Genomic DNA, 22,785 nt, shown 5'->3' on the forward strand with positions numbered 1-22,785 from the left:
GCATGGAGGCAGGCTAGCTACGTGCATGCATAGCAGGCTCATGTCGTTACAGCGCGCGCAGGGCCCAACAATCTAACCACGGCCCAACGAGCGAATAGCGGCATCGTTTGACGTGGCCCCAATTGTCAGGTCCAACGGGCGACATAGTCCAGCGTGGCCCCATTCGTCAGAGTTAACGGTCAAAGCATTGACCCGACGACAACGTCCGATGTGACCAGTTCTGAGGGTTTTGGGCAAAGGAGTGGGGAAAAGTGAGCAAAAAATAAGAGCGTGCGGATGAATGAGTAGAGCTAACGGACCAGGGGCACAGAAATAAAAAATCCAAAATAAAAAAGGTACAATTTTTTTTAAATAGAAAATAAAAGACTAGGTAAGTTGATGACACCAGTCTAGGTGTAGAAGCACCAAAGACTAGCTATGTTCCATGGGTTCGGTTCAAGGCGATTATCTGATTGGTTTCGAAGGCGACACACTCCTCCTGCAAGTATTTAATCAATTATGAAAGGGTCCAATCAATTATGAAAGGGCCTGAAAAGCTACTACGACCCTACCAAAGGAGCCAGACCTCTGTCTGGGATTCCCAAGCTATTCCGGTCAACATCGACCACATCGCGTAGAACCTTTTAACGAGTCTAACTCTTCTCTGGAAAAACATAAATAAAGCAACCGTGAGTACAAAGGTACTCAACAAGTCTTACATCAGAACTATCTACATATGCATCATGTTTCAATGAAAGGATTGTGGGGTTTGATTGTAGCAAGCCAGCTTTGACTCTTGGCTAACATGTACTACGACTACAAGTTCTTTCTTTGAGGTGGGATAGCGCACACGAGTCCACATATTCACCAATGCAATACACCACTATGGATCCACTCTCATCTCCCTACGAGAAGGCCTTCCATAGCACTCACACTTATCTTGCATGTTTTAGAGTATCCATTTAACTTGTCTATGTACCACGTAATATTTCCAAGTAGTCCATATCCGAGGACGCGACTATTCGAACAGATTGAATCACCCTGCAGGGGTATACTTCTTCACACATGCTCTCACCACTTAGCACCATATGCACGTCATGCATCTCGGGAACCTTCAAGCGGAAGCACTGGCGTGGGTGTCGGCCACGACCGTTAACCACACAAGACCCTAGTCCAGGTTTATCGCCTATTTGAGACTGAACCCGCAAGGAAGTCCGGCCGAGGTTTCCTCTACGGCCCCAAATGATGTGCGCAGGGTTCCCAAGCCCACCATCCGGGTGCCACTTGGTACACCGTGCCACTGTGTATCTACCGTAGAGAAGCCTACCCCGTCGGGCAGAGCTAAACACAGCCGCCAACACTTTTCCTACAAACACCAGAAACTAATTGCAACTCCTGGACAGGGATCTAGGCAATTAATAAGCCGAGCGGGGTCATATTTCAGGGCCCAATGCATGGTAGTATCTTGTCTTGGATAACATACACAAAACTCAGTTCTTAAGGACGGTCTCAATGAGACAACCCACCATGTACTCCTACATGGCCTCTCATCGCTACCTTTACCAAATCGGATTCACACTTTTACTCTCACACTGTAGAACATGATCACAACCATTCCGATTCATCATCCAGATGGATCAGACCCGACACGACTCTAAGCATAGCAGTGTCGGGACCCCGATCCTAAGCCATAGGAATCCAGCCTGTAACACATCGCATCCCTTTGTGGTCTCACGCACGGTTAACTCCACGGCTGCAGCCTTACCTTAGCCGGGACCGTTTGCGTCTTTTGACTCACGTATGCGATAGTGTCGCTAGCAAACCAATGTCAAAGAACCCGGATCGACATGTCTAGTCATAAACCAAAGTGGCAGTTCCGCACAAGGACAGACATACATGACCCAACAAAGCAGGTGTCGGTCATCAACGAACGTAGACGAGTCGTAGCAAGCTACAAGGACTCCATTACGTCGCGTGACATTTCCCCAAAGGGGACAGACACAGCAGCTAAGAAGGACACATGCCGGTCAACCAATGTGTCCGGAGCAGTAGCGAACTACCAAGGCTCGTTGGATCACAAAGGGGCATTTCCTTGTAAGGAGTGCTACTAAAGTTCACGACTAGGTATTCGAACCCCATACATATCAAGTAAGACACACGTACGCATGGCATACCGATATGTATAGATACATCGATGGCATCACAACATAACCATAACCCTACAAGCTTTATTTAAGAGGCTCGGAAGAGCCACACACATAATATTACACATTAAGGGTCTCACGACCCATAATAGCAGTCATACAATACAAGCCAGCGGAAGAGTTATAAACTGTCTGGGTACAGACAGGGCAACTAGTAGGCATGCAGCCTGACTATACTACAGAGCTGACGTAGGGCCAGATCGTAGCTGGGACACCAGCTACTCGTCGTTGTCGATGTCTACGAAGAACCCTCCATTAGGGTCATTAGCAACCTCTGCAACATTTATTAAGCAAACATGAGTACGAAGGTACTCAGCAAGACTTTAGGAGAACTAACTACTCATGCAAGGTATCAAAAGGTATTGTGGGGTTTCATGCGGAAAGCCAGCATTTGACTCTTGGCTAGACAACTTGCTTTTTGAAATTAGTTTTGACAACTTGATTTCTCACACACGAGTCCACTAACACCACAACAATACACTATCGTGGAATCATTCCGTCTCCATACGGAAATGCCATCCACGACACTCACGCTTATCTTGACAATTTTATGAGTAGCCATTGAAGTTATCTATGAACAACATATGTCTCCAAGTAGTCCATATCCGCGAACGCGGCTATTCGAATAGATCATAACCCTGCAGGGGTGTACTTCGTCACACACGCTCCCGCCACTTATCGCCATGTGCACGTCATGCACCTCGGCAACCTTCAAGCGGAAACCCAGCGAGGGAGTCGCCCACGACCGTTAACCACACTAGTACCTAGTCCAGGTTTATCGCCTATCTGAGAGTAACCCGTACGGAAGTCCGACCGAGGTTTCTGCCACGGCCTCAAACGATGTGCGCAGGGTTCCCAAGCCCACCATTCGGGTGCCACTTGGTACACCGTGCCACTGCCTACCGCATCACGGTCCACCTCTCAGGTCAGCACCATGCACGGCCTCCAGCATTACTATAAACACCACAAACTACTTGCAACTCCTGGACCGAGTACTACGCGATTAATAGGCCGAGCGGGGTCATATTTCAGGGCCCAGCATGTGGTAGTATCTAGTCTTGGATTACATACACGGAACTCAGTTCCTAAGGACGGTTCCAATGAAACAACCCGCCATGTACTCCTACACAGCCTTTCACCGGTACCTTTACCAAATCAAGTTCAACACACGACCTTTGCTCACCGAACACATTCCACATTTCTGTTCATCTCCCAGATGACAAACCATACACAACTCTAAGCATAGCATGCATAGCAGGATAAGGCACATCATAGCTCAAGCAACTACCAGGTATGCTAGGTTGCAAGGTTCGGCTATTTACTGTGACAAGGTTAAGTCATGCAAAGGAAGTGGGTCCAACTATCGTGGCAAAAGCAGTTGAAGCATTTGATCCTAATGCAATAAATAGGTGCAGGAGCAAGAACATAGGAGTTACCGTGATGATCAAAAGGGTTGCTTGCCTTGTTGCTCAGAGGAGGAACGATATCCGTCAGACGGATATTCGGTGGAATCCGGGGGTGCGGAGCCTACCGAAATGAATGGCAACATTCAATAACAATCATATGCAATCAAAATGATGCATGAGCATGGCATGAGAATGCAAAGTGATAAGTTATTATAATCAAGATGTTTTAGGTTTAGAGTTGATTTGAATCACATTCGAATAGCAATTCAAACGGGTATTCTCGGATACCGGTTCAATTGATTCGACCTGATGCTCAGATCAACCTAATGTTAACATGCATGAAATGTCATGTTATGGTACTGATTTATATCTAGGGCAGTGTGTGATCATTGTATTTATAATGAAATTTGGATATTTTTGCAAATTCCATTTATAAAGTGATTAAAGAATTGAATTATTCCTTATTTTACAATTTAGGGTCCTATAACTTTTTCAAACATAGTTGAAAATAGCATAATCAGAATCCTTGAATTTTTCTAATACTTTTTCATATATAATTTATTTTCATTGGAGTTACAGATTAATTTCTATGATTTTTGCAATTTTTAGCATTTTCCTGAATTAGTTTTAAACTGGAAATTCCATTTATTGCATCAGGCTGACATCAGCAGGTCAGCCGACCTGTTCAGGTCAAACCTGACAGGGGGGCCCCACTGGTCAACCTCTCTGGGACTAATCCCGCGCTGACCAGCCCTAACTGAGGTTTGACTTGGCCTTGGGCCCACTTGTCAGCGAGTGATTAAGTCACTAATCGGCTGGGTTAGCTTGCCACGTCGACCTCCACCGGCGACCACCAGCACGGCGGAGGGGCTCGGAAACGGCGCACAGGGGGCCAAATGCTGCGCGGAGAGCACCAGAGGAACGACACGTCTCCCGCAGCTTCATTTCTGCGCCTAGCCGGGGCTGATCTGGCCGGAGATGACGCCGGCGACGAGCTTGGCGGCGGCCAAGGCTCGGGCGTCATCGGGGTCTTTGCAACAGGGGGATCTACGCTCGGTTCTTAGTTGAGACGGCATCTACGCGTCGTCCTGGAGCTGCTGGTGCTCTCGGGAGGACGAGCTGATCATCGGAGGGCTACCGGCGACGAGCGGCAGCGGCGATCCTCGTCGGGCTCCGGTGAAACTAGGACTAGAGGAGGGGATCGACGGGGAAAACTTAGGGAAAACGACCGCATGCTCACAGGGAGTGCAGAGCAGAGCTCAGACGGCTCGGGGAAGGCCTGGGGGCGACGAATCGACGGGAGAGGTCCGGCGGCCGAAGGTGGAAGACGACGGCGTTGCGGGCGTTGCAGGGCTCGAGGAAGCTTCGGCTTCTACAGAGATGACCAGGGCGACGAGACGGAGCTAATGGCGTGCTCTGGGAGGGGATCCTATGGCCAGGGGCACGGCCAGCTCGAGCTCGAGCTCGGCTCTAATGGCGGCAGCAGGGAGAAGGAGGGGATCCGGGAGGAGGAGGAGAACCGAGGCGGGGAATGGATAGGGGAGGCTCTGGGGAGCTTATCCCCGTCGTCGCCAGCGCGAACCGGCGGCCAGGCAGGCACGCAGGTGCGTGGCCGCGCCGGAGGAGGCGGCGGCCACCTCCTGCTGCCTACTGGCGCGAGGGAGGGGACGAGCGGGGAGATGGGTCGGGCCTGGCTTGGGCGACAGGTAAGTCTTTTTCCATTTCCTCTGTTTTTGTTTTTTTGTTTTGCTATTTATTGCTTTGCTAATTATTTCAGCTCCAAAACAAAAAGTAAAAACTATTTTAGACCTCCTGAAATATTTGTTATAATATCCCCACTCATTTCCAAGGTTTTCAACATTTTTGGAAAATTATAGTTTCTGATTTCAATTTTTAAATTTGAAACCAGTGGCTTTTGCATTTATTTAAAATGCTTAAAGTGTCAAGAAAATAGTTTTCTCCAATGCTCATTTACTTTCATGATTTATCAGAAAGTTTGAACATTTCTTGAGGCCATTTTGGGTTCATTGATTTGAACTAGTTTGAAATTTCCTTTAATTGAAATGGTGGCTAGGGTTTTGAGTTTTTCCTTTGCCACTTTGTTGTTTTTGTTGAAACTTCTTAGATGCAAATGCAAAGAAGACATGAGCACAATGCTATCTTGCTTAAGGGTTAGGGATGTGACAAGCAGGCATTGTAAACAAGCATGGATGAGTAAGCACAACAAGGCTCAAGCAGTTGCTACTCATTCTAAGTGGTTTCAACTATTTACTGTGACAAAATCAGGTCATGCAGAGGAATGGGTTCAACTACCGATAACATGTACAGTTGAATCGTGTTTGTCCTAACGCAGTAAAAGAGAGTAGGAGCGAGAGAGTGGGTTTATATCAATATGCTCAAGGGGGGTTTGCTTGCCTGACACGTGTGAAGATAGTAATGAGTCTTCATCAATGTCAACGATCACATCGTCGGAACCATCGTCTACCGAGAGGGAACAACACCGACAAACAAGAAAAGAACAACAATCACTTCACGGAAATGCAACACTATGATGCATGCTCATGACATGAAATGAAAGGTGACAGGGCTAATGTGGCTATCACTTCTTAAGTTGAAGTTGGTTTGAATTAGGATTCAAACATCACTTCAAGCCGGGTATTTTCCGGATACCCGTTTAATTGATTTGACCTGATGCTCAAGTAAACTTGTTTTAACATGCATGAATATGGCATATTGGGGTGCTGAGTTTCCTGGATCATTGTTTGGTCATAGTAATTGAAGTGGAATTCAAATAGGAATCAAATTCCAACTCCAAACTATTTATTAAATTTACCCTAATCATCATTTTGCCTATTTGGTGATGTTAACTTTCTCAAACCAGCATGCAAAAGCCATGATCAGATTCTTTGGATTTTTCTGATCCTTTTTTTATATAAATTATTTTCATAGGACTTACAGATTATTTTCTATGATTTTTAGAAGTTTTAGGCATTTTCTGGAATTATTTTATAATAGGAAATCAATTACTGTGTCAGGACTGCATCAGCATTGCGTCAGGAGTCAACTGGCCCAGGTCAAAGTCAAACCTGATGTGTGAGCTCCACACGTCAGTGACAGAGGTTAATTAAGAGGGTTAGATTAGTTTTAATTCCTGTTTTAGAATCGTAGGGCCCAATGTCAGTGAGTCTTTAGGTTAGTTAATCTGGTTAGTTAATTTTGTGATTGACTTAAGTTAAACAGGGCTAGGCCCCACCTGTCTGTGAGTCAGTGGAGTCAACCCACGGTCACACGGGATCGAGACCACCGGCGGCTCAACGCCGGCGACTCCAGACGCGACGGAGCTGATCGAAAAATACCTACGGGCATCCATTTCGGTCGCGGTTTGGCTCTACGGATAGCTGATGAAGTGCAGCATCCATTCCGACCAAGCCACGGGCCAGGAGGTGGCCGGAGCGAGGCCGACGACGACCTCGGGAGGTGGCCGGAGTCGGCCATGGTGGGGATCGAGGCTACGGGGCACGGAAGAGCGTGGGGTGAGAGGGGAAAGGAGCAGGGGCTCACTGCATCTCCGTTTTTGGCATCGGGCAGATCGGAGAGGGACCCTGGCCGGCGAATCGAGGTGGGGAGCTCCGGCGACCGGAGAAAGAAGAAGGTGGTGATGGCGACGCTGCAGTGGCTCGGGTGCTCAGGGAGGTTGACGGTGAGGAGCTTCTCAACGAGGCGGAGCTAATGAGCCGGTCAGGAAGGCGAGGGGTGGCCGGAGACGAGCTGGATGTGAGCATGGAGATCTCGGCAATGGCGGCAACAAGGGAAAACAGAGTGAGAGAAGAGGGAACTGGGGAGAGAAGAGGAGGATGAGCTTGAGGGGGGTCTGGGCATCTCCGGGCGAGGAGATGAGGACGGGGGCGAGCGGGAGGTGGAGCCGGTGCACGCGCTGCTGCCACGCAGCTGCTCGGGGAAGACGACGAGCAGGGGGAGGCCCTGGTGGGCTGGGCCGACCAGGTGAGCGCAGGTTAGTTCTTTTTTTTTTCTTGTATTCTTTCTGTTTGATATTTCTGACATTTCTTTTACTTTGTTTTGGCTCCAACCAATTAGATAAATAGTGAAAGTAATTTTTGGGTGTTACTTGGAATATTTCCAAACCCATGTAAAGGATTCAACATTTTATAACATTCTGAAATATTCAAACTACTTTATGTTAGTGATTTCAGTGGCTTTGGAGATTAAAATAAAATGCCAAAGGTAATCTTAAAATAGGTTTCACCCCTCGTATGTTGTTTCCAACATTTATCGAAAAGGGAAAACATTTTTATTTTTTGGAGACCAATTGGGTTATTGAAAATAATCCTTGTTGATCCTATTTGGATTTTATTTGTTCCTAGGGTTTGGTCATCCCCATTTAGGGTTCAAAAGGATTTTAACATTATGCATGGATGCTTTCTGATGCAACCAAAAATAAAAACAACAACACAATCTAGGGCTGTGACAACTCACCCCCACTAAACAAGAATCTCGTCCCGAGATTCAAGTGTAGTCGGGAAGAGGAAGAGGGGACACTAAACTATCACAATCTTCATGATCCATTTGCTCCTCTCGAGGACGTTGATTCATCACACCATGTTGATCTTGACATCTTTGTCCTTGAGGTCTTTATCTCGCTTGACGACAAAAGAACAGGGAGACTACACAAGATTCGATCTCCTCGAAGATCGAGCAACTCAAGATCAACTCATAGAATGAGACGTAGGAACGTCCCTTGAGCTAAGACACAACACCAAAACACGGATGAGAAAATGAGACATATCACAGAGGTGTGATTGGTAGGCAACAAATCCACGCTTAAGACAGATGATGACGAGGTTTCAAAGTAGCGAGGATTAAGTTGCCCTTCATACCACAACGGGGCACCTTAGGAGCGTGACTCATAGAGTTATTCCCTTAAGTGGCAAAAAGAATTACTTTTGATACAGAGATCATTGAAACTCTTCATACTAGGGTAAGGCAATTCACAAATGATTGTTTCAAGGAATTTGAAAGAAGGGCATACCCAGGTTGGAAAGAAACTAGGGTTATAGAACAACTCAGCAAACGGAAGGCACATTCCAATTACTACCGATGATATAACCTAGTGTCTGAGCATGCTCTCAAGAACTTGAGCATTTCCATATTCATCAAGGTTTACCAACATCCGTGCCAAGGATCCTGGTGACACAACATACTACCATGATGAATAGTGATGGAGGATGCAGATGCAAAGGAAGACAACACTTCCTCAGATTTCACCTTAGCTGTGCGAAGGGAACGAAATCCGGTTGATCGACCGAGAGACATCTAGCACTCCACTTCTAATGTTCTCCTTAATGTACTAGCACAACCCACTTATAGATCATGCTTGATATCTAGCACATCAAGTATTGGTCGGAATTCGGGGCATCAAAGGGAGTCCATGAGGAACAACTTATAAAATAGGTCATACAAAAACCTCGCGGAAGATGGATAAGATTGCTGATGCAAGATATTATAATATCAAGTCTTCCGGCTAGGTGTGTTAGCCATTTCACCACTTTACCGGGTTACATAGAGACCAATATTATAATTCTTGGGAAAGTTCCAACCATTATAACTGCGTGAGATTCAGCTCCGGTTGGTGACACGATGCTTCTGACTCAGCATGTCCGAAAGATGGTTTGCAACACAAATCGGCGAGATAACGTTGCAAGATTCTCAGGAAATGAACTACGAAAGCCAACTCCAAAACATGAGCTGGGTTGCAAGACACATGTGAACACATCGCCCAAGACAATGATGAGCACATGAAAAGTCTTACAACAAACACTACCGCATTCTAGTTTGGGAACCATCATTGCGGATGACGAAGCCATGTGCAAGTCTGTCTGGTACCTTCAAGAATGGCACTTACCTTCTTTTCCTTGAATAAATCAATCGGTGGCTTGGTGCGCTAGGAGATACATATGGAGTGAAGATGATCAGTCTATCAAACCATAGAATACTTCGCACGTGCATGATTGACTTGGGATGATTCCGAAGAAACAAATTAACTTTTCTTGAATTCATGGCGGCAACTTGTATCAGATGCACATGAATTAGAGGAAGTCACTTCTTACACCTAACATATACCTCGTGCTCGAGACACGAAGACAATGTCTACAAAGTTTCCAGCACTAGCTTAATGTCCAACATAGATCATGGAACAAATGAGAATGTTGCCGATGGGCTCAACAACAATTCATCAAGATACCCATATAAATGGATTTCCACAACTATGTGAGCAAGATAATAGCATTGGTCAGATCAAAGAATACAATAGTGTAGGCTCAAGGAAATCCATGAGTAAGACACCGTTACTACAATCTTTAGTTCTGAGTTTGATTTGATAATAGCCCATACTCAAATCAAAATTGAAGAAGATAATATATGCAACAATTGATCACACGAATCTCCCGATGAAAATATCATCTTTCTTCAGACTCACACAACAGGAAAAATATCCTTTTTAAATGAGCTAAGTTTAGGCGAAGCTTTTATCTTCCAACTCTCCAAGTTGTTGTTTAGCTTAACCAACTAGCTCGGGGTATCCAACACAGATTCTTGGAGAAGATGGCTTATAAAGAAACCAACTTGATCACGAGCTCTATCATAAAAGTCAGGAAACAACCTGGTAATACTTTCGAGATGATATTCGGAAAATCACGAACCACCGATATGTTATTAAGCTCGGGAACAATCTTGCTTTTTAGGGCAAGATGATGTGATCAATAGAACGAGGGATTGACAAAATCCTAACTCATTGATCAAAAAGTGCACCATGAAACATGGACTAGGTAGCACGGTCAATCTTAGGATGACGATTCAATCATCATCACCATAAGAGTGAATTTATTGTCCATTAACTACTAAACAATGGCATTGCTAGGAGTATTGATTTCACACATCATGGTTCACTTGTCGATATTCCGGTTACAACCAACACGAAAACCGAGGGATGAACAATGATAGCGAGAAGTATCACTACATCAAGAGTTCCTAAGAGATAGTGCAATTCTCATGACATTCTTGACAACAAGAGGGTAATAGTCCAAGATAGAACAGAACAAAAGCTGGGTTAGCATTTCGATCTGCGGAATACAACTACTTTGACCCAATGCAAGAAATGGATGAGGTATTGGAGTTTGCTTCTCCCAGTCATTCGAGAATAGAACAATTTGACAGACCACGGGAATAAAAGACATTGAGGACACGAATGCAAAATTACTCTTGACTAACCTCTCAATGATGAAGGTCAAAATACATCTAGATAGGGCCAACTCAGAAGCACATGGTTTCTTGAGTTGTGGATGCATGGATTAGCATGTCGAACGAGTTCAACATAATTCTCCCAGATAACCCATGCAGAAAGGCGGAGTAGGCAGAATCACGATATGGAGTAGAGAACTCATCACGAGCACTCTTGTTATGATCTTTAATTCACGAAGAACTTCTGCCAATGATGATTCATGGTGTTGGAAGAAGGATATACCATGAACCTTGGGAGCTACAACAAGGTTACTAATCATTCTAAAGGAACTAGCAACACTATCAGCAGAGATGAGCAGAATGATCCTTGGATTCAATGACCCAGAACTAGAATACCTAAAAACTAAATAACATCACGAGATGTTTTTGAAAATGATGGCCAGAACTATCACACTGGAAGACATAGCACACATCTAGACTATTGGATAGTTTTCGGAGTAACATGATTTCCTAATACTTCACAAAACGTTGAGGTAATAGAGTACCTCATCACAATGATTAGTGTGCTTTGTCTGGCCAAAGACATTGGAAATAAGAGGAAGGAATTTGCAATTGCATCAGACTATTTGGGAACTTTGGAAAACTCGTACAGCATAACGGCTGCACGGGCATGAAATATGAGGCAACCTGCAAGAAAACTAACAACATAACAATTGAATTCTTATGGAGAAACTGATCCAGGAAGACAACAACTTTTCTATAAGTCTCCAACATAGTAACTCGCCATCCTAATGAATAGATGAGAAAGCCTAATTCTTAAACCCCGTAGAATAAAGAAGAGGGTGACTCAGAATAAGAATGGCACAAGGAAAGGAGTAAAAAGAGCCTTATGTTCCCTTCCACATACAATTCCCTTATATAACTAAAGAGTTGCTTGACTCAACATCGACCAGTTTGGCTTGGTTATCCTACAGGCAGTCAAGCTCTGATACCAAAGCTCTCGGGACCCCGATCTTAAGCCATAAGAACCGAGCATGTAACAAATCACATCACTTTGTGGCCTCACGCACGGTAAACTCCACGGCTGCCACCTTACCTTGGCCGGGACCGTTTGCGTTTTTTGGCTCACGTATATGAATATGTTGCTAGCGTTCAAACGACAACGAACCCGGGTCGACATGACTAGTTATAAACCCAAGCGGTACATCCGTACAGCGACAGGCATACATAACCCAGCAAGGCAGGTGTCGATCAACAGCGAGTGTAGACGAGTCGTAGCAAGCTACAAGGACTCCATTACACCGCGTGACATTTCCCCGAGGGGACAGACACAACAGCAAAGAAAGATACACGCCAGTTAATCAATGTGTCTAGAGCAGTAGCAAGCTACCAATGCTCGATAGAAGCACAAAGAGGCATTTCCTTGTAAAGAGTACTACTAAAGGCACACAACTAGGTGTCGAATGCCACACATATAATGCATTTCATAACATACACACAATATGCACGATATGTGTAGATACAACATGGCATCACAACATAACTCTATGACTCAAGCTTTTACTAAGGACTCATAAGAATCAACGTAGTGTGATATTACAAACAGGGGTCTCATGACCCGACACTCAAGTCATACAAACAACAAGCGGAAGCAAATCATGTCTGGGTACAGACATCTACTAAAAGTGGCTGGAAGAGCCTGAAAAGCTACTACGACCCTACCAAAGGAGCCAGACATCTGTCTGGGATTCCCAAGCTATTCCGGTCAACATCGAACACATCGCGTAGAACCTTTTAACGAGTCTAAGTCTTCTCTGCAAAAACATAAATAAAGCAACCGTGAGTACAAAGGTACTCAGCAAGTCTTACATAAGAACTATCTACATATGCATCATGTTTCAATGACAAGATTCTGGGGTTTGATTGCAGCAAGCCAGCTTTGACTCTTGGCTAACATGTACTACGACTACGAGTTCTTTCTTTGAGGTGGGATATCGCACACGAGTCCAAATATTCACCAATGCAATACACCACTATGGATCCATTCTCGTCTCCCTATGAGAAGGCCTTCCATAGCACTCACACTTATCTTGCATATTTTAGAGTATCCATTTAACTTGTCTATGTACCACGTAATGTTTCCAAGTAGTCCATATCCGAGGACGCGACTATTTGAACAGATTGAATCACCCTGCAGGGGTATACTTCTTCACACATGCTCTCACCACTTAGCACCATATGCACGTCATGCATCTCGGCAACCTTCAAGCGGAAGCACTGGCGTGGGTGTTGGCCACGACCGTTAACCACACAAGACCCTTGTCCATGTTTATCGCCTATTTGAGACTGAACTCGCAAGGAAGTCCGGCCGAGGTTTCCTCTACGGCCCCAAACGATGTGCGCAGGGTTCCCAAGCCCACCATCCGGGTGCCACTTGGTACATCGTGCCACTCTGTATCTACCGCAGAGAAGCCTACCCCGTCGGGCAGAGCTAAACACGGCCGCAACACTTCTCCTACAAACACCAGAAACTAATTGCAACTCCTGGACAGGGATCTAGGCAATTAATAAGCTCAGCGGGGTCATATTTCAGGGCCCAATGCATGGTAGTATCTTGTCTTGGATAACATACACAGAACTCAGTTCTTAAGGACGGTCTCAATGAGACAACCCACCATGTACTCGTACATGGCCTCTCATCGCTACCTTTACCAAATCGGATTCACACTTTTACTCTCACACTGTAGAACATGATCACAACCATTCCGATTCATCATCCAGATGGATCAGACCCGACACGACTCTAAGCATAGCAGGCATTGTAAACAAGCATGGATGAGTAAGCACAACAAGGCTCAAGCAGTTGCTACTCATGCTAAGTGGTTTCAACTATTTACTGTGACAAAATCAGGTCATGCAGAGGAATGGGTTCAACTACCGATAACATGTACAGTTGAACCGTGTTTGTCCTAATGCAGTAAAAGAGAGCAGGAGCGAGAGAGTGGGTTTATATCAATATGCTCAAGGGGGGTTTGCTTGCCTGCCACGTGTGAAGATAGTAATGAGTCTTCATCAATGTCAACGATCACATCGTCGGAACCATCGTCTACCGAGAGGGAACAACACCGGCAAACAAGAAAAGAACAACAATCACTTCACGGAAATGCAACACTATGATGCATGCTCATGACATGAAATGAAAGGTGACAGGGCTAATGTGGCTATCATTTCTTAAGTTGAAGTTGGTTTGAATTAGGATTCAAACATCACTTCAAGCCGGGTATTTTCCGGATACTCTTGTAATTGATTTGACCTGATGCTCAAGTAAACTTGTTTTAACATGCATGAAGATGGCATATTGGGGTGCTGAGTTTCCTGGTTCATTGTTTGGTCATAGTAATTGAAGTGGAATTCAAATAGGAATCAAATTCCAACTCCAAACTATTTATTAAATTTACCCTAATCATCATTTTGCCTATTTGGTGATGTTAACTTTCTCAAACCAGCATGCAAACGCCATGATCAGATTCTTTGGATTTTTCTGATCCTTTTTCATATATAAATTATTTTCATAGGACTTACAGATTATTTTCTATGATTTTTAGAAGTTTTAGGCATTTTGTAGAATTATTTTATAATAGGAAATCAATTACTGTGTCAGCACTGCATCAGCATTGCGTCAGGAGTCAACTGGCCCAGGTCAGAGTCAAACCTGACGTGTGGGGTCCACACGTCAGTGACAGAGGTTAATTAAGAGGGTTAGATTAGTTTTAATTCCTGTTTTAGAATCGTAGGGCCCACTGTCAGTGAGTCTTTAGGTTAGTTAATCTGGTTAGTTAATTTTGTGATTGACTTAAGTTAAACATGGCTAGGCCCCACCTGTCTGTGAGTCAGGGGAGTCAACCCGCGGTCACAGGGGGTCGAGACCATCGGCGGATCAACGCCGGCGACTCCAGACGCGGCGGAGCTCATCGCAAAATCCCTACGGGCATCCATTTCGGTCGCGGTTTGGCTCTACGGATAGCTGATGAAGCGCAGCATCCGTTCCGACCAAGCCACGGGCCAGGAGGTTGCAGGAGCGAGGCTGGCGACGACCTCGGGCGGTGGCCGGAGTCGGCCATGGTGGGGATCTAGGCTACGGGGCACGGAAGAGCGTGGGGTGAGAGGGGAAAGGAGCAGGGGCTCACTGCATCTCCGTTTTTGGCATCGGGCAGACCGGAGAGGGACCCTGGCATGCGAATCAAGGTGAGGAGCTCCGGTGACCGGAGAAGGAAGAAGGTGGCGATGGCGACGCTGCAGTAGCTCGGGTGCTCGGGGAGGTTTACAGTGAGGAGCTTCTCGACGAGGCGGAGCTAATGAGCCGGTCAGGAAGGCGAGGGGTGGCCGGAGACGAGCTGGAGGCGAGCTTGGAGATCTCGGCAATGGCGGCAACGAGGGAAAACAGAGAGAGAGAAGAGGGAACTGGGAAGAGAAGAGGAGGATGAGCTCGAGGGGGTCTGGGGCATCTCCGGGCGAGGAGATCAGGACGGGGGCAAGCAGGAGGTGGCAAGCACGAGGTGGAGCCGGCGCACGCGCTGCTGCCATGCAGCTGCTCGGGAAAGACGACGAGCAGGGGGGCCCTGGTGGGCTCGGCCGACCAGGTGAGCGCAGGTTAGTTCTTTTTTTTCTTGTATTCTTTCTGTTTGATATTTCTGACATTTCTTTTACTTTGTTTTGGCTCCAACTAGTTTTATAAATAGTGAAAGTAATTTTTGGGTGTTAGTTGGAATATTTCCAAACCCATGTAAAGGATTCAACATTTTATAACATTCTGAAATATTCAAACTACTTTATGTTAGTGATTTCAGTGGCTTTGGAGATTAAAATAAAATGCCAAAGGTAATCTTAAAATAGGTTTCACCCCTCGTATGTTGTTTCCAACATTTATCAAAAAGGGAAAACATTTTTATTTTTTGGAGACCAATTGGGTTATTGAAAATAATCCTTGTTGATCCTGTTTGGATTTTATCTGGTCCTAGGGTTTGGTCATCCCCATTTAGGGTTCAAAAGGATTTTAACATTATTCATGGATGCTTTCTGATGCAACCAAAAATAAAAACAACAACACAATCTAGGGTTGTGACATTATCAATAAAAAGTGTAGGAGAATTAGTGAACTTGGGATCATATTTTATTTTTTAGTTCATAGCCTTTTCTTTAGTATTTAAATTAAATTTGTGATATTCTCCCTACTTTCACAAGCAAGAATCTCTCTACTAATCTATTCATCAATAGTATAACCCTCAGGTACATCAAAGAATTTAGTTATAGTAGGAGTACGAGGAGTAACAAGAGATTCATAATTTTCATCGAGTTTAGTTTCAACTGGTTTAGCTTTAGCAATATGAGCATATAGCAATTCACCAACTGACATAGTAGTATTATCAAGCAAAGTAGAAGCATGATCATGAATATCAACTAAATAAGAAGCAGTATCTATTACTTATGACATATTAGATTGTAAAACATGCGGTGGCGGTGTCACAAGTTGACTTAAAACAAAAGGTGAATCAAGTGCAGAGCTAGTTGGTTGTTCCTCACTACATGAATCACCTTCTTTGCCATCTGCCATCACAGACGGCAAAGACAAATACCCGGACGGCAAAGACAGTACCACAGACGGCAAAGATTGTCACGGACGGCAAAGACAGGACCTTCTTTGCCGTCTGCCCCCATAAAGCGGACGACAAAGCTCTTTGCCGTCAGCTTTCCTGAGGAGCAGTCGGCAAAGAGTTTGGGACGGCAGCCGAGAGGCGTTGCCTCCGTTAGGGGTTAACGGAGCCGTTGCCATCTGCCTCCTCGGCAACCTTTGCCGTCCGCCTCCTCGGCAACCTTTGCCGTCCGCCTCCTCGGCAACCTTTGCCGTCTGCCTCCTCGGCAACCTTTGCCATCTGCCGTGTCCTCCCCTCCCCCCTCTCTCCACTTTTGTATTCTGCCCCCTCCTCTGTGCCCTCTTCTTTGCCGTCTGCCTACCCAGCAGGCAGACGACAAAGAGACTATATGGCCAGCTGCTACTGCCCAGGTTGCACAGCTGGGCGCCACGTGGCACCTTTGCCGTCCGCTGGCAGACGGCAAAGGCCTTTGCCATCAGCTGGCAGACGGCAAAGAGCCTATATTGTCTCTTATTTATTTATTTTTTCTATTTCACATTACATATACATATAATTCAGAGCACATATATCATAAATAGATCACAACACATATATGATATACATATAAAGCTCATCAATGCCATTTGTTCATCAACGTACATCCCATATATCAAAAGAACCAACACATACGAAGTTTCATCCATTTATACATACATATAGTTGCACATATATTGTTCATCAACACATACAAAGAACCAACACATTGTTCATCAACTCAAATAAAAACGGAAACTAAAGCACCCCAACGCCAGCTTCCATGCATGTAGTACATCCAATCTGCAAAATGGGAATAAGAAAGTAAGTAGAAGAAGAACAACAACATATATATGACAAATAAGCTAAATTGAAGAAGAAAGAGAAGAAGCAATAAGAGAACAAGGAGAAGAAAAACAAGGAGGAGGAGGAGGAGGGGAAGGGGAAGGAGAAGGAGAAGGAGAAGGAGAAGAAGAAAAAAGAAGAGAAGAAGAAGGAGAAGAAGGAGGAGAAGAAGGAGAGAAGAAGAAGGAGAAGAAGGAGGGCTCCTTCTCCTTCTCCTCCTTCTCTTCTTCTCCTCCTCCTTCTTCTTCTTCTCCTCCTCCTCCTTATTCTTCTCCTTCTCCTTCTATTCTTCTTCTCTTCTTCTTCTTCTTCTTCTTCCTTCTCCTTCTTTTTGAGCCAAATATTCCAATTATGTCATTTTAGAGGAAAACAAGCTAAGTATATAATATTCATGAGCTAACCAAGGTTCTTATGCCATTTTGAGCATATTATGGTATTTTGGAGCTAAATGGGCTAATTATGTCATTGTTGGGTTAATTAAAGCAAGGATAATATGAAAGAGGAGAAGAAAGAGGAGGAGGAGGAGAATAAGAAGAAATCAAGAAGAAGGAGGAGGAGGAGGAGAAGGAGGAGGAGGAGAAGGAGGAGGAGGAGAAGGAGGAGGAGGAGAAGGATAGAAGGTCCTGGGCCTTCTTCTCCTCCTCCTCCTCCTCCTCCTTCTCTTCTTCTTCATCTCTTCTTCTTCTTTCTTTTCATTTTGCCTATTTCTTCTCCTCTTCTCCTCTTGTTGGAGCTAAATTACCTAATTATGTCTTTTTTGAGCTAAATATTCCAATTATGTCATTTTAGAGGAAAACAAGCTAAGTATATAATATTCATGAGCTAACCAAGGTTCTTATGCCATTTTGAGCTTATTATGGTATTTTGGAGCTAAATGGGCTAATTATGTCATTGTTGGGTTAATTAAAGCAAGGATAATATGAAAGAGGAGAAGAAAGAGGAGGAGGAGGAGAAGAAGAAGAAATCAAGAAGAAGGAGGAGGAGGAGGAGAAGGAGGAGGAGGAGAAGGATAGAAGGTCCTTGGCCTTCTCCTCCTCCTCCTCCTCTGTTATGACCGGCTTGGCCCGCAAGTTATCTTAGGTAAATTACTTTAGGAAAGTTATCTTAGGCTCGAGTTATAAATACTAGTTGTAAGACATCAATTGAGATCAAGCAATAAAGATATTATCTTCTGTTGCCCGGCTCTCCAAGGAGCCGGAACCCTAGCCTCCGCCGCACCTAACCCTAGCCGCGACGGCGCCATCTCGCCGGTGCGTCCGCTCCAGCCCTCGCTCCCCTCCTCCCTGCCCTTACAACCTACGCCGGAGGCCCGGTAGGAACCCTAGTCCTACCAATTTGGTATCTAGAGATTCCAGGCTGATCATGTCGCTCCCTCCACCACCGCCGCCGCTCAACACCACCACCGCCCCGCTGGGACCCAACCCCCGCCGCCGAGCGTCGCCCCCACTACCTACGGGCCGTCGTCGCTGCCGTGGGCCACCCCGGCCTTCCAGCCACTCCACGGAGGGGCACCGCCACCGCCGCCGCAGCTGCTGCTGCAACACTACCACGCCGCGGGCACTCCCTGGCCGGTGTGGCCGGCCACCACCGCGCCGCTGGGGGGGCTGCCCCAACAGTCGCTACCGGCCACCACGGCACAGGCTCCGGCGCCGCACCAGCAGCCGCCGCCGCCATCGACAGCAGCACCTCCAGCGCCCCGAACCACTGGTCGGCCCCTGCACCAGGTGCAGTTCCCGTCATCGCCATCGCCAATTCCCGCGTGGGCAGCCGGATCATCTTCGGGTCCGATCTATACCCAGGCACAGGCACTGCAGCAACCGCCCGGACGGGGCGGCCGCCAGCTCAGTCGACCCGTGCCGACCCTTCCAGCACCGGGCCGGCCTCCGCCAGCCGCAACGGCCGCACCTCCGGCCGCCACACGGACCTTCCGCAGGTTGTCCTCGGCCGAGCAGCAGGAGCGTCGACGTCAGGGTCTTTGCTTTAACTGCGATGAGCCCTACACGCCGACACATGTCTGCCCCCGCCTCTTCTACTTGGAGACGGTCGACTACACCGAGGCGGACGAGATGAACGACGCACCAGACCCGGCCGCAGATTCTACGGCGACGGCCTGCGTCGTCTCTCTCCACGCCCTTGCCGGCATCCGCCATGAGCGGACCATGTTGCTGCCCGTGACGATCCATGGCGAGGAGCTGATCCACTCTTCTTATTCTTTTCTTATTTTCCTTTTGCCTTTTCCTTTTATTCCTTCTTATTTTCCTTCTTCTTCTTCTTCTTCTTCTTTTTATTCTTCTTCTTCTCCTCCTCCTCCACTAGCTCTTCTTCTTCTTCTTCTCCTTTTTTCTTCTTCTACTTATTCTTCTTCTTCTACTTTTTCTTATTTTCTTCTACTAAACAGGAAACTACCTACTAAATCTACTAATTAACTAAGAGAAACTACCTACTAAATCTACTAATTTATTCTTCTTCTTCTTCTTCTTATTTTCTTTTTTCTTTTTTCCTCTTATTCTTCTTCTCCTTATTCTTGTTTTCTTCTTCTCTTCTTCTTCTTCTTCTTCTTCTTCTTCTTCTTCTTATTTTCTTTTTTCCTCTTATTCTTCTCTTCCTCTCCTATTTTTCTTCTTCTTCTTCTTCTTTGTTCTTCTCCTTCCTTCCTTTTCCTTCTTCTTCTTTTCCTTCTTCTTCTTATTTTTTTCTTCTCCTTTCTCCTTCTTCTTCATCTCCTTTCTCCTTCTTCTTCTTCTTCTAAACCTAAACTAACTAAACCTAAACTAAAACTGAAACTAAAACTAAAACTAAACTAAAACCGAAACTAACCTAACTAAAACTGAAACTAACCTAACTAAATCTGAAACTAACCTAACTAAAACTGAAACTAACTAAACTAAAACTGAAACTAACCTAACTAAACCTAAACTAAACCTAAACTAAAAGTAAGAACTAATTAAACAAAAACTATTAAAAAAAGAAGAAACTTACCAGGGGGAGGAGGGCCGCAGGGGGAGGAGGCCGGCGGTGGAGGAGGGTGCAGGGCGGCGGTGGGGTGGGGTGGGGAGGTGGGGTGGGGGTGGCGGCGGCGGCGGCGGCGGGGGCGCAGGGAGGAGGAGGAGGGCCGCAGGGGGGGGGGGGGGGGCGCAGGGCCGCGGTGGGGTGGGGAGGTGGGGTGGGCTGGCGTCGGCGGCGGCGGCGGTGGGGCGGCGGCGGCGCTGGGGGCGCAGGGAGGAGGAGGAGGGCCGCAGGGGGGGGGGGCGCACGGCGTCGGTGGGGTGGGAGAGAGAGAGAGAGAGTGCGTGGGAGAGAGGAGAGAGGTGGGGCGCGCGGCGACCGTTAACTTTTGGGGGGTCCATCCCCTTTGCCGTGTGCCACTGATCCCCTTTGCCGTCTGCCACGGACGGCAAAGCTAGTCAGGCAGACGGCAAAGGGGTGGGTGGGGCCGGGGTGGGATGGGGAGAGAGGAGGGGTGGGGTGGGATAGCTTTGCCATCTGCCATCCCCACCTTTGCCGTCTGTTGACAGACGACAAAGAGGTGGCTGATGGCAAATATATATTTTGCCATCAGCCTCCTCTTTACCGTCTGTTTTTTGCCAACACACGGTAAAGAGGTTCTTCGCCGTCCGCTGGCTGATGGCAAAGATTTGGCAGACGGCAAATAAAGGAATTCCAGTAGTGCCTTACCTCCCTTCGTCTTAGAGGGCATGATCTTGTTCTTAGAGTCTTTCAGATTCTTCACAATGAATATAAATCGCACCATATAATTAACTCCCAAGTGAACTTAATAAATAGAGCTATGCTCCCCAGTAACGCCACCAAGAAATAGTCTTGATGACCCACTAGTATAGGGTATTGCAACAGTCTTGGAGGGTAGTATTTCACCCGAATTTATTGTTTCGACACAAGGGGATTCAAAGAATATTTATAAGCCTTAGCTGCTGAGTTGTCAATTCAACCACACTTGAGAATCATTTCCTTGCAGAAATTTACAGGATAATATGATACTTTGTTTAGAAGTAGGAACATTAATAGTGTAATAGTAGCAGTAATAGTGATATCAGTTTTGTAGCAGACAAAGTAACAGTAGTAACTTAGTCAAGAGAAATAACATAAAATCGTAGGAATAGAGTATGGATGAATATTTGGATGAGACTCAGTATGCATGAGTCAGAACCTAGAGCGAAACATAACTAGCTCCAATTCATCAAGCATATGTAGGCATATGTTCCGTCTATAGTCATACATGCTTGGACTAAGAACTTGCATGACATATTTTGTTGGGACCCCGATCCTAAGTCACATAGATCTATCATGTAATGACCATATAAGTATATGATTCCTCACACATGCTACACAACAATTGTCGCCTTTACCTTGGTCGGGACAATTTGCGCCCTTTGGCTCACTTAAATGAATTTGTCACTAGCAACTACTATAACAGAGAGCCCGAGTCAACATGATTAGTGATAGACCAAGGTGGCACAAACATACTGGTATATACATAGTTAACCCAGCGTTGCATGTGTCGGTTATGAGCATGTGAAACTGAGTCATAGCAAGCTACAAGGACTCTAGTAAACACCACGTGACGTTTCCACGTAGGGGCAAACACAAGAGCAAAGAAGGATACATGTCGGTCAATCAATGTGTCCCGAGCAGTAGAGAACTACCAAGGCTTAGTGGAGGAACAAAGAGGCATTTCCCTATAAGGAAGGCTACCAAAGGCACACAAATAGGTGTTGAACCCCACACATAGCAATGCATATCACACATACACATAACATGCAAGTATGTGTTGTACAACATGGCATCACAACATAACTCTATGACTCAATGTATTTAATAAGGGCCTAGAAGAGCCAACATAGTATAACATTACAAACATGGGTCTCATGACCCAACATACATAGTCATACAAGCAACACGCGGAAGCATAACATGTCTGGGTGCAGACAACTAGAAAGTAAAAATATCGAGGAAGTGTGTCTATCCACAAGACTCCCCATAGGAGCCAGACCTGTGTCTCGGATTCCTAACCTACTCGGTCAACATCAAACTAATCGTTGAGACCACTACTGAGACTGAGGTCTCCTCTACAAATATATAAATTAAGCAACCGTGAGTACAAAGGTACTTAGCAAGACTTATGTCAGAAGTATCTACATATGCATTAGTATAAATAAAGGGGGAGCTGTGGAGTTCACTGCAGGCTTGTAGAAAGCTAGGTTTGACTCGATGGCTATCTTGTACTACGACCAAAGTTTTAAATAGACGACTACTGCATTTAGCGGCGGCTTTTCCAGCACCTACGAAAGGCTATAGCCTAGCTATAGCCGGCTAAGCCCATTTAGCGGTTTTGATAAATCATGAGAAAAAATCAAAATTTTCGGCCCCATATCTTCAGATATATATCAATGATTTTCAGGGACATAAAAATATTCA

This window comes from Hordeum vulgare, chromosome 2H (assembly GCF_904849725.1).
Source record: "Hordeum vulgare subsp. vulgare chromosome 2H, MorexV3_pseudomolecules_assembly, whole genome shotgun sequence".
Classification (NCBI taxonomy): Eukaryota; Viridiplantae; Streptophyta; class Magnoliopsida; order Poales; family Poaceae; genus Hordeum; species Hordeum vulgare.